The following is a 12,249-nucleotide window of genomic DNA, read 5'->3' on the forward strand; positions in this document are numbered from 1 at the left end:
CAACAGATTTTTTTTCTTTCTTGTCAACATATCACCACTTTTAACCAATGGCTGAAGAAGGGACAGCGGAGGACAAAAACGATACTAGTTCAGACTGTGTATACATAAGTTGCAACTACACTGGCAAACACAAAAAAATTAAGACCAGCTACAATATATTTTATTGGCATAATGAAGAAGGGTTTGTATTGAACATATCTGGGAAGTCTACACAGTTAGAACATCTCCTAAGAAAACTTCATTTCCGTTGTATTAAATTAGTTGGCCTACTATGACTGATGTTGTTATAGTTATCTAATTCCAAATACCGGTACTTAGATTACAGGAAGGGATGCAATCTTTGGTAAAATTTAGAAAAAAACTGTCCTTTCTTCAGAAACCAGATGTGCTCACTTCTTAAATATTTAACCAAAACTACAAATTCCTACTAACTTTAACCTACCTACCTGGTGCCCAACTGGTCGGGGCAGATGGTCACCCTGAGAAAGTTGATATGTTCAAATATCTTTGACTTTGAATTGACCGTGAAGTAAAAATGGAGTTATATCTGTGTTTTTTAATGTTGACTATGCCAACATTATCTATCAAAGCACATCTGACATGTGCCTTTATTGTTTTTAATTCTCTATGTCAATTTGTTTTGAGGTCTCTGCACAGACCTCACCACTGCCTCATGCACAAATAGTCTTATTGGTTGCAGACAAAATCTAGAAGATAATTTCAGAATCAAAAACTGAACTGCTTTAGTTTTTTCTTTTAAGGCTAATGTAATTAATAGACTTTCTGACTTTCCATCACTGTTTTTCTTGTACTCTGGCTGAGGTCTGATGGTGTGGGTGGAAGAGGGTGAGTGAGCTGTCTGCAATGTGTTTGCATGTGTTTGTATGTGTGTTATTTGAAGCACCTTGAAAATCAGATGCTGCATCCTAAGGGGTATTGTATTTTCAATAAAATCCAGCCACTAATATCTGGCTCTTTAGCTGCCTGGAGCAAAAATCAAAGCAGTGAGGCTGGTTAATGTGAAGTTGTAGACCAGACAGCTAAACAATGAACAGAAAAGATGAGAGAAGCCACAGATTCAGGTGAGAATCCTCTATAGATTAATTATTACAAGTGAGCCTTTGCTGCTTTAAGTAGCAGAACCACTCACAGACGTTTGGGATACGGCATTAGAAGCTTACTCTCCAGTGTTAAGAGTATTGTGCCTTGTGTCCATGCACTTTCTACACTGACCTGCTAATTATGAGTTCTGTGTGGTAAAAGGATGTTGTCACTCCTCCTAAATTAGTAAATAAAACATAATCCAAGCAGCTATTTTAATCCTCCAAAATGTCCTGTATTTGCTAAGACAGATCAGATTTTGTAGGAGGTATGACTAAATTTCCAATCCATTCTTTTTCCCCCAAGGCATCTAATACTGTAGTTTTGTCAAAGCAGCTTGCGTCTGTGAGAAATGCTCGAGGTGTTCTGTGCTGCCAATGCCATTTCAAACAGAAACCTTGAAGTTTGTGTCCTGTGTTAGAAAATTTTTCATTTTTTTACCCTTATTTTAGATTTATTTGGTGACTAAGCTCTTGTCGTTTTGCTGTTTGGTTAAGTTTGCACCAACTCTATTTGGGTAAAGTTTGGGGGAGAAAAAACAAAACAAAACAAAATACTCATTTTTACAACATTAACCAGAAGTTGCTAGGCAAGTTTCTCATTAGCTTAAATATAGGAATAGTGATGCCACCAGCAGGCAACATTTGTCTGAGGACTTGTGGCATCTACTTTTGATGCTCACAGATTTTTGTAGGTCTAATTAGGCGACCATATGTCTCCATAAATGACATTCCACTTCAAATATGGTGCCAAAGGGATCTTGGTAAAGCAGTAATATTTGATGATTTGGGGGTTCGACTGCTATCAAATGTCTGACTGAATTGTGGAATTCAACCCTTAAATAAACTACAATTGCAGGCAGAGCACTTTCACTGTGTGCCAGTCCAGTGAAGCTAGGGCCCAAACATTCTTTTCTCAGTTCTCAGACTGAACAGAGCCTGTCAAGTTCGCATCAAACGCGACTAACAAGGATGCTAATTTGTTATAAAAGGCCGTGAGGCTTGTTGAGAGTGTGAGTGAGAGAGGCAGACTGAGAGGGAGAGACAAAGAGAGATGGACTCGGCGTGGACTTGCAAGGTAATAGTACAGAGAGACACTCCTGACCGAGAAACAGATTCTACTCCTTTTGCCACAGGGACGACGTAAAAAAAAAAAAAAAAGACACACATTCCTCTTGCTATCTCGTAAAAAGCGCATGTAAGTCAGAGGTGTGGCACGTATGTGTCAGAATGGCTAACATCTCAACATTACACCTGCCGACTGAGAACTCAAAGCGTTATTAAGACTTAAGGTGTTACTGGGTGGAAGAAGACAGAGTGGTTCACACTTGTGCAAAGTGTGTTCTAAAATGTCTTCAGATATTCTACAAATTACAAGTAATTGCAGAAATTGTGTGCTGCAGCTCCACCCACCCCATCCATTGTCCTTTACTCTAATACACTGACTTAAATCCTATTGAGTATATTGAACTGATTTAAGCACTTTGCATTCATATGCTATCATTGATATTGATATTGAATGTTCTTAATTATTTATTTAGTATCCATCATTCATAAATGTCTTGTTCAATGATTTGTTTGGATCCTTTGTATGTTCCCCACAGTGCACAATGGATTATTTCCCTGTCATGCTGGTGAAGCAGATTCAAAGTGAACAGAATTGAGAGAGACAGAGATAGAAAGAGACAGAGACAGAGAGACAGGAGGATATTGATAGACTGATAGAGTGAGTGTGTTGCATCTTTCCCTCTCTCCGTCTCTCTCTGCATGCTCAGCGTCACCAGCTGACAGTTGTAGTGAAAGGTTATCATGATAGCAAACCAGTCGTGGTTGTTATTCAAGGATGTTATTCTTATGCTGCTGTGTTTTGAACATATTCTCAAAGCACATATGGATTCCCATTGTTTTTCTGTTTTTTTCCCCTCCTTTCTTACCTTCTCTTTATCCCTCTCTCCGTCTCTATGCCTCTGTTTTTCCTCGTTTCCTTTCTCTCCTTGAATATCCGTCTTTGTTTGCTCAATTCTCAAAGTGATTATGCGACTGGATATTCGGAAACAGACCATCAAACTAATGTTTGAGAGATCACAGTTCATTGCTGTACTGTTTGAATTAAGTACAACTTTATTTCCCAAGACAAATGATTAAAAATTAAACATTCCTTTTTTTTTTTTTGATGTACTTGAGACAAATAGCATTTTAGGAGCCTCACAATCCCCCCCCCCTCTGTGGTTTGATAAAAGAGAGTGTATACTTGAGATGATTAAAGACCAAGACCTCTCTGGATGTCCATTAATTAGCCAAATCACTTTTGCCTTGAATAGCGATCACCTTGAGTGAGTTTTCAGTGTGCTCTTGTCACGTTAAGGTGCAATGTAAATCCATTTGTATCTTCAGTGGTAATACAGTTTGAAACCACCATGCCTTGAAGACAGCTTTTCTAAAAATCTCTTTGATGTGTTTGCAGCAGATTTTATGATTACCAAGACTTTTTGGAAGCTGGAGCACTCAGATGATTGATACTTAGAAACTGACCCTTAAGATGAAAGCTACTGATGAGTTAAGGATAAAAATCCCCAGAGCTGTCCTCCATGGTGCAAAGGAACGACTTTGTCCTCAGCCCTAAAAACGTTTGCTTGGAGGTCAATCCTGAATCTTTGATTGTTGGTTTTAATATATAGATTTTCTTCCAACTCATTATGTCTACATTAAGTCACGACTGATATGTGGAATTTTACAATATTTTATGCTGTATATTTATATCACATAGCACATGCTTACATACCAGGCCTGTATACATTGTATACATACAGAAAACAGTGGAAAAGAAGAAGACACATATATTGTGGAGGTATCATGTGGATCTTCTATATTCATTGTTTTGAAAATGTAAGAATCCTATTTCACACACATGAACAAGAAGTGAGGCCCATTTTACACTGTAGAAGGTGGATTGCCTTTTTGTGAATGCAATCTTTTTTTTTTTTCCAAAGAAAGTGGCCTTTCTTTGTGCTGTATGTGGCTAACATTTCACATTAACTAACCATAATGTCAGACTGCTCAGCTGGTAATGATTTAGTTGTTCCTCCGGTGGTCAGAATCAATATTCATATTGTTTTCTCCATATTTAGCTGACTAAGTGTCCAAAATATGATGTGTAGCTGTCATTCACTTTTAGACTAAAAGGAATAAAATCCTTAATTGAATAATTTACCCTGTTAATTTGTTTGTCAACCCTATTAAAATGACTTGCAGGCCAGGAATCTGGATGTTTGGTGAAAATTCGGATTAAAAATCCTTGTGTGCTTAAGACAAAAGAAGAAAAAAAAAGAGATTTTATCATCTTCTGTTTGCCCAACAGTAATTAAAGGTCAGTTTGTCCTCGTGAACCATTGTCAACCCGTCTAGTAATCAGAGTTTCTGAGAAAGAAGCGTTCTGTGGTGAGACACAGATAGGCATATGTCTCATGGATGTGTGTTCTCATATTAAGCCTGTCTGAGGACGAGGCTACTTGTCAGATCAGGTCACTTTAATTGATTTATCTGCTTGGCACAGCTGTGTGCGCAGTACAATCTATCTTGTTTTAGAATGCAATTTAACTGGCTGCATCACAACAGCTCTCTGACAGAAAGTCAATACTACACAGCATATACGTATATAGCATATATACACGTGTGTATATATATATATATATATATATATATATAGAGAGAGAGAGAGAGAGAGAGAGAGAGAGAGAGAGAGAGAGAGAGAGAGAGAGAGAGAGAGAGAGAGAGAGAAAGAGAAAGAGAGAATATTGGTTGTTTTCTTTGGGGATGGTGCATTACCTGCCTTTTGTCTTTTGGGAGGCCTCTTTCCATTTACTCTCTGACCTGCACATACTGACCCTTGGCCGTTGCTTTTCAAGGTCAGGCCATCTTTCTGAAGTGAACTCCATTCCTTCAACTACCGTGCAGCCTTACCAGATTTACTTTGTATTTTCCTTTACTTCAGTCATTTCTATCTACCATTGAACCTTCCAAGGCGAGAAGTATTATACACATCACTACCCTTCAAATAGAGACAGGAGCAGGAAACAGGCTTGTTGCCGGAGAGAGACAGAGCTTCACACTATCCTATTCTGTCTCAGGAGAAAGTCATCTGAACAACGATTTCTTTCTTTTTTGGTTCTTTTCTCACAGTCACTTGTAGCAAAGTACCTGGTTTCCATAGTGGAATGCCTGTTTTGCTAAAAAGATCTGCCAGTCATTGTCAGCTTTGCATCAGCCATGACTATTTTTTTCATGCTTAATAATTAATCATATGTCTAGATGGTGGTTAGCAAATGGCCACTGTGAATGGCTTTTTGGGGATATTTCAAGTCACATAATGAATCATTAATAATATGGAGATTTTCCACTGTGGCGAAATGGAATATGCAGTTCAGTCATCTAATTGTAATTATTGATTTGATGTAACAATTCTGGGAAAAATTGGACGCGAAGACTTTGAGGACAACATTTCTGCTAAAAGGAGGAAGAAGAATAAACTTCAAATGTGAAAAATCTGGAAACGAAAACATATTGATTGACTGACCACAGTGCAGTCAACTGGTACATTTTTGGTAGCTTATTTACCAGACAAAATGAGAGTTGTTGGAACAATTTGCCTTTTTTTGCTCACATTTGAGACAAGTTCAGACAGGACAGCAAGACATGGGAATATTGAGTTTTACAGTGATGTTGTAAAAACTCTTTTAAAGTTTGGTTTATGGCAAATGCGATGTTACTGAGCACTTCAAAATCTTACATCCAATGAGCTATACAACTAAAAATATATGGACTAACTGTGAAATTGTGGTCATGCTACAAACAGTGGACAGTCAGCAATTTAGCTTAGTGCTTAACATGGTCAGATACTATAGTAAAATCACCAGTTAGCATACAATTATTAAATTTTGACTGTATATTCACCTGAATTAATAAATTACCCTAAGTCTGTAAATAATAAATCTGAGGTTTAATATTTATTTATTGGTACAGGATGACTGTTATTTCCCTGCAGAATATTTTCCATAGTGTGATTTGAGCAAAAGACAAAACAAAAGCAATATCTATATTACTGTCAGTTGTTCTAGTTATTATGTGTTATTGTTGATTTGTGACGAGGTACATACAAGATTTTTTTTGCAGGAGTAAACTTGGAATTACAACTTATTAAACAATGTTCCTCATTTTATTCTGAAAAGTACATTTCATTAAAGTGGTGCATATAGTAGACTTTATTTCAGCACATAAATATTAATACAAAGTATTGTTATTGATGCTAATTTAATTACATTTTACCCCACTTTTTTCACCCTTTGCAATCTACCTAAATTGCCGCACTGTTAAATTCTATTAGTTTTTAATGGTTGGATTTACTAAATTGCTTCAAAATAGCTAATAATGAACCATTATTACTACAACATGAAATTACTCTTATCCCCTACATAATCTCAGAGTATCTTTGTCTCAGACCGAAGATTGGATCGATAAGATAATGGAAATTACCATTTCCCCACGAGGAACAGATGGATATGAGAGAAGAAAAGGAGATCTTTCACTGTCTACAATTTCTTAGTATGCATCCATGTAATTTCCTCGGAGCTAAGTAGACCCATCAGTGTCCAGCTTGCTTTCCCCCTTCATTGCACTCACAGGGTGCTTTCTCCTTTGTTCCACATGCACAATGGATAAGCTTCTGGCTTTGTCCCTCTGGGGCTTTTTGATTCACTTGAAGAGAGCCAGAACAGACACCTCAAGCGACGGCAGGGCATAGCATGTCTGCGCAAACTAAACACAGTCTCTGCAGAAGTCATCCTTGCTTTAACTGATCAAACAACTCGGAGGATATAACTCTGCCAACAAATGCAATATGAGTTCAATAAATTGATCAGTCACTGTGCTCGGATGAAGACTACAATGATAAGTGTTGATGTTTTAGAGGCAGCCCTTTTTATTGACGCTCTGTAAGTATGAAAGATATTTCCTCTTAGTTTGAAATGTAATTTTGATTTGATTACACAAAAAACACTAGAGGCACACTTGGGCTCAGGAATTGCTCTGATAGACTACAAGTGTGCAGTCAATGTGTTTATGTGTGGTAATATACATATATATATATATATATATATATATATATATATTCTTTTTACTGTGCTTCCTTTGAAATAAAAATGAGGCAAAGGTAAACAACAGCTACAACATGAAAAACAGCTTTAAGAAACAGGTCCTAATATAGCAATAAATTGAAGTGGCTCACAAAGCTAAATGAAAAAAAAATAAGGCATAGGTTTGAAATTCCCCAGCTTGTTTGTCTGGCTGAGCGGCCTTAATTTGGTTGTATCGCATTTATGCCTCATGGTTGATGCTGAGCAAGATGAATCATTGTAAAATATGAGCCAGATCAGCCGCTTGTTTCCTGGAGGTAAAAGCTTGTAAGACCGCTGGTACATACACCCAGAAGAGAGCATATCCTCTGAGATAAAGAGGAGTAAAAGCAAAAGAATATGGTAGAGAGATTGGGGGAAGGAGGATGTTGTGCACATTCCTCTCAGCTTTTTTAATTGATTTATTCCTGATACAGTGTTCCACGTGTTTGCGTGTGCATGCAAGGGGATTTTAGGAGGCTTTTTTATGTTATATAGTACAGTATGCAGTTAACTATCTTTAGGACCTCACATTTCACCAGCCCTTAATCTCCTGCCAGTCATCTAGATCATCTGAAAGTGCTGAGAGGCTGACCCCCCCATATGCAGTGTCTGAAATCAGAGCAAGATCTTTGCAGTTCTAGCACATTTCTGAGGCCAGCTAATACCCTCAGAACAATCTGCAGGTCTCTGATAATGGCTTGTAAAATCTTTCATCTTGACATAAGCTGGCATATGCTGAGTGGCTCCACATGTTTATCTTAAAGCAACAAAAGCAGGGCCAAAACATGTAAGGTAATCACTTCAAAGACCTCTATGTTTGACTCCAGCGTTAGATCCTGTTTTCTTTCTAATCAGCCGTTGACCGAGTGGGCATTACGTGCATCTGAAATTAGTTGACGAAAAACGTTGCTACAGTATGTTGGGGGAAGCAAATTGGGTCTTTGCTCCTGAGAAATGTTGTGGAAGAAAATAAGCTTTGTAAAGCAAGACCTAAATTAGTCCAACCTTTGATGACTTTCTCTTGAATAACCAGCCGACTACTGGCATGAATAATGGCATCAAAACCGATCTTAAAAACTCCTGTCCAAAACAGTATCTCACTTATTTAACAAGCCACACCCAAATGGATCCAGACTGATGTAGGCTTTACCTCCTGGATTGCATCTTTGCTTTCCTCTTTTGTCACCACTCAAAGAAAAGAAACTTATCTTGAAAAAATAATTCTTCCTTGCTTCTTTCGCATTTACAGGACAGGATGATTACCAAGCCTTCAACTATGTTTTAAATGAAATCACAGCTTATTAAATTTCAGTTAGGATGTTGCCAGGCAAAAATTGCAAATGACGTTATTGTAGGAAAAGCAACCGCTGCGTTAAAAATAAAAAAAATAGCCTTTCTTTTCTGTAACTGTCGGGGAGGTTCACGTGAACAGAACGAGGGACGAGAGACAGAAACTGTGACGGGGCATGAACCCCCCCCCCTGTTGAGTAATGAAATTAAATGACAGCTCTTGAGCGAGGAAGGGATGCTGAGAGAGAGAGTGCAAGGGAGAGAGGGGTGGGGGGGATTTTGTCCAGCCAGGAAATTGAAGCCATCACAAGCAAATTGAGTTCAGGTCCTTTTGGTGGGCAAGAGCAGACCAATCAATTTGGCCTACTACTCAGTGCCTGTCAGCCTCACAGAAGGACACCTTGGCATCCAATAATAGGAGCACAGTAAACAACTGAAGCCCTGGCTCAGTTAGTCTCAGCTAACAGCTAGCTATCCATAGTAATTTCTCCTCAGGGGAAACAAATATAAGACAGTAGTGTGCATTGTTCTCATATGAGCGAAAGAAATCAATGCATTGCAGTGTTTTATGTGGAGACTGGTTAATGGGTGCCAAGTTGAAGGCTGGACCACTTCCTCTTTGCTGCAGCGTCTATTCACGTAGAGAACAATGCTTGTCATTAGATGAAAAAATAAAAACATTTCATCTTCACATCTCTCACTTCTCTAAGGACACAAATAACGGTAAATGAAAACAAGACACAACCTCTGTCATTAAATAAATCATATCAAGCCTCTCTAGGTTGGAACCACATTTTAATGAGCCTTGTTTGGCCTTTCCCTTTTGCTAATCTTTGGACAGTGACACAACATTCTTGCTAATTATCTCGATTACACAGCAGGAACGTACTACATCACAGTTCTGAGGCAACAGTCGACGAGGGGTGGAATCATACAACCCCAAAGGCCTAATTATCTCTGTTGGTTCCCAATTAATCCATTAAGTTGTTTTGGCTCAGCTGCAAGACCTGAGGCACCATTTTATATACCAATACATTGCACCGTCACACAGCCATGTTACGTGAGCTTTGTTTTGGTGCGGCTCACTGTTCACACGAGAACGCTGCCCTTTCTTTTACCTTCAAAGTGTCTTAGCAAATACGTCTAGGAAAGGCACAATGAGTTAAATCCATACCCTTTCTTTCAAGAGAATATTCTCATTTTGAAGAAATCCAGCACTTTAAAAGAAGGCACAGTTCTGCAGAAAATGCCACTCCTGAACCCTTTTATTCTCGTCGTGGAACCCGGTGTGGTTTTATAGCCTCTCTGCTCTGTCTGTACTGGCTTACTATGATGAAGCTGCAAGGCTTACCATATGTAAAACTGCACTGATGGTATTGATGACTTGCAAAGCAGTCAATAATCGTTTATGTGATAAGCCACTGGACTTGTGGGGGAGGCTGAGAAAAGGCTTCGGGGGCAAGACGGGTTATGAGATTCATGGCGATACAGGCTGTAGACATTAAGTTTGTTTACACGCTGCCAGTGAGCCATTGGAGTCAGCTCTCGTGAATGATTGTTTGAATATTGCAGCTGTCTCTTTAAACTAATATTGTGACTCTCACCCCACAATTTTTATTTTTTCTCTTGGTCCTGTCTGTCATCCCCGTTTTCTTCACACCAATATTGTCTTTCTGCCTTTGCTGTTCTGTCATAAATTGGTAACAAGGGATGGTGAGAGGGGAAAAAACCAAAACAATATACATCCCATTGTTATATGACGGCAGTGCTGTGTCCCAGTTGGAATATTATTTGGCAGGTTGTAAGAGAATCCCAAGTGAGCACATGCAAATTTACAAACACTTATATACTGGTTGTTCTGAGCCTGTGCCATTTAGTTTTCTTTTATATGGATAGGGAATGGAGGTACTCATCTTTACCAAAACAGCTGAGTTTGTGTTACAGCTTATGTAACTTGCAGACATCCTTGTTTTTCTCTCTCCAGGGATTTTATTACTCGATGTGTAATAAGTTATTGCTCTGGGATATTCTTCAACAGCAAACATTATTTTGAGCATATAGCCATGAATTGGAAATAAACATATCTTTGTGCCAAACTGAAAATATTACCGAGGAAGGAATGGCACCTTCGTATTCTGGGGGTGTGTGACAAGTCTGCAGCTTTAACTGGGAATGCTGCATCTGTCTTTAACTGATTGTGGGATTTACTAGCATTAAGAGGCAGGATTTAAATGGGCTCCTTTACTTTGTAATACAGCAAAACGGATGACTATTTGAGAATTGGTCAATCTGTCATACTAAAATGTTATTTATTTTTTTCCTGCCATGCAAGCAGTCCCATCACTGATTTTAACTGTGGGATAAGTGCTAGAAGCAGCCTCGCCTTAGAAGTGCTTTTATTCCTCCATAGAGTTCCATTACACCTTTCTGAAACTGTGGTTCTCTAAATTGATTCAGTCAGCTGTTTCAGCTGCGATGGGGGAAATCATGCTATTTTAAGAGTTTTGGCCCTGGGAAAGTCCACGGTTTTGATACAGTGCGAGGTTTTCACTGTTTTTTGAACACGTTACACTGAATGCGACACTTTGGATAGCCTCGTCAACGCTGTGAAAACAGAAATAAATAAAACAATCTGTTGTCTAATAATAAAGCCATTTTACATACTATCATTTCATAATTGCATGCAACTTCCTCAATTTTTCAGAATGTTTAGTAATCATAAGGGAGATTGGAAATCTCATTGCTGTGTTTAGAATTCGTCTCACAGATAAGAATTTGGCATATTAAAACTATAATGTAGAAATCAAAAAGGTTAATTTGACTTTGCTAAAATAAAGAAGTCTATCTAAGTTGTTTATTATCTGTAATTTGCACACACCAAGGGGGACAGACAAGCTTACTTTGCCTATCCAGCTGATCTGTTGAACGCTAGGCAGAAATGCCCTGTGGGCTGTTGATGCCTACAGAGATGGAGCAAGGCTGCACACAGATGATCTGTCATCCTCACTTATAAAGCTTCACTGACACAGCATATTACTGCAATTCTGCCTTCGTCCCTGCTGGCTTGTGCCACCTTTACTGTGTGATGTAAATACCAGATATGACTTAAAGCCGCGATCAAAGCCGCCTCCTGCCGAAGATTTATACAGAAACATGCTGCTGCTTGGGCTGCATTACAATGTCTAAAAAAACATGTATACGAGTAATTTAATGAAATTATGTAAAGAGGAGTTCTAAAAGAGGATAAGCTAACACTAGAAAAGGCTGCAGAGTGGGGATGGTGGCTAAAGAAGATCTGCTGTTAAGTACATCACTCTTCCTTCACAACCCCAACACCTGTATGAAAGGCATGGCCATCACAGGCAAACCTTTCTCCCGCTGTGGGAAATCAGGGCATCCTGCCTCAGGCTGTTGGTGTAAGTACTTAGACTACAGAAGCTGCAACTGAGCAGGTCACAAAAACGCACATAGAGAAAAAGAAAGGTGAAATGAAATGATGGAACACGAGCAGAAAGAACAAAGTGAGCTTGATGCTGATAGAATGTACTGCATGTTTTATCCATTTCACACAGTCACAGTCAATACTGACTAACAACAATGACAAGGGCTTTGTTGTGCAAAGGAAGGTAACACCGGCACACTGTTAGTTAACTTATTGAGACACTCAAGGTACAAACCTGTCTTGCTAT

At 38.7% G+C, this 12,249-nt stretch overlaps 1 protein-coding gene across 1 annotated transcript in view; it reads left to right on the forward strand.

Moving 5' to 3' along the window:
• The window catches only part of LOC110966859 (protocadherin-9), a 210,592-nt gene that overhangs the window by 122,742 nt on the left and 75,601 nt on the right, over positions 1-12,249 (forward strand).

Source organism: Acanthochromis polyacanthus, chromosome 2 (assembly GCF_021347895.1).
Source record: "Acanthochromis polyacanthus isolate Apoly-LR-REF ecotype Palm Island chromosome 2, KAUST_Apoly_ChrSc, whole genome shotgun sequence".
Taxonomy (NCBI): Eukaryota; Metazoa; Chordata; class Actinopteri; family Pomacentridae; genus Acanthochromis; species Acanthochromis polyacanthus.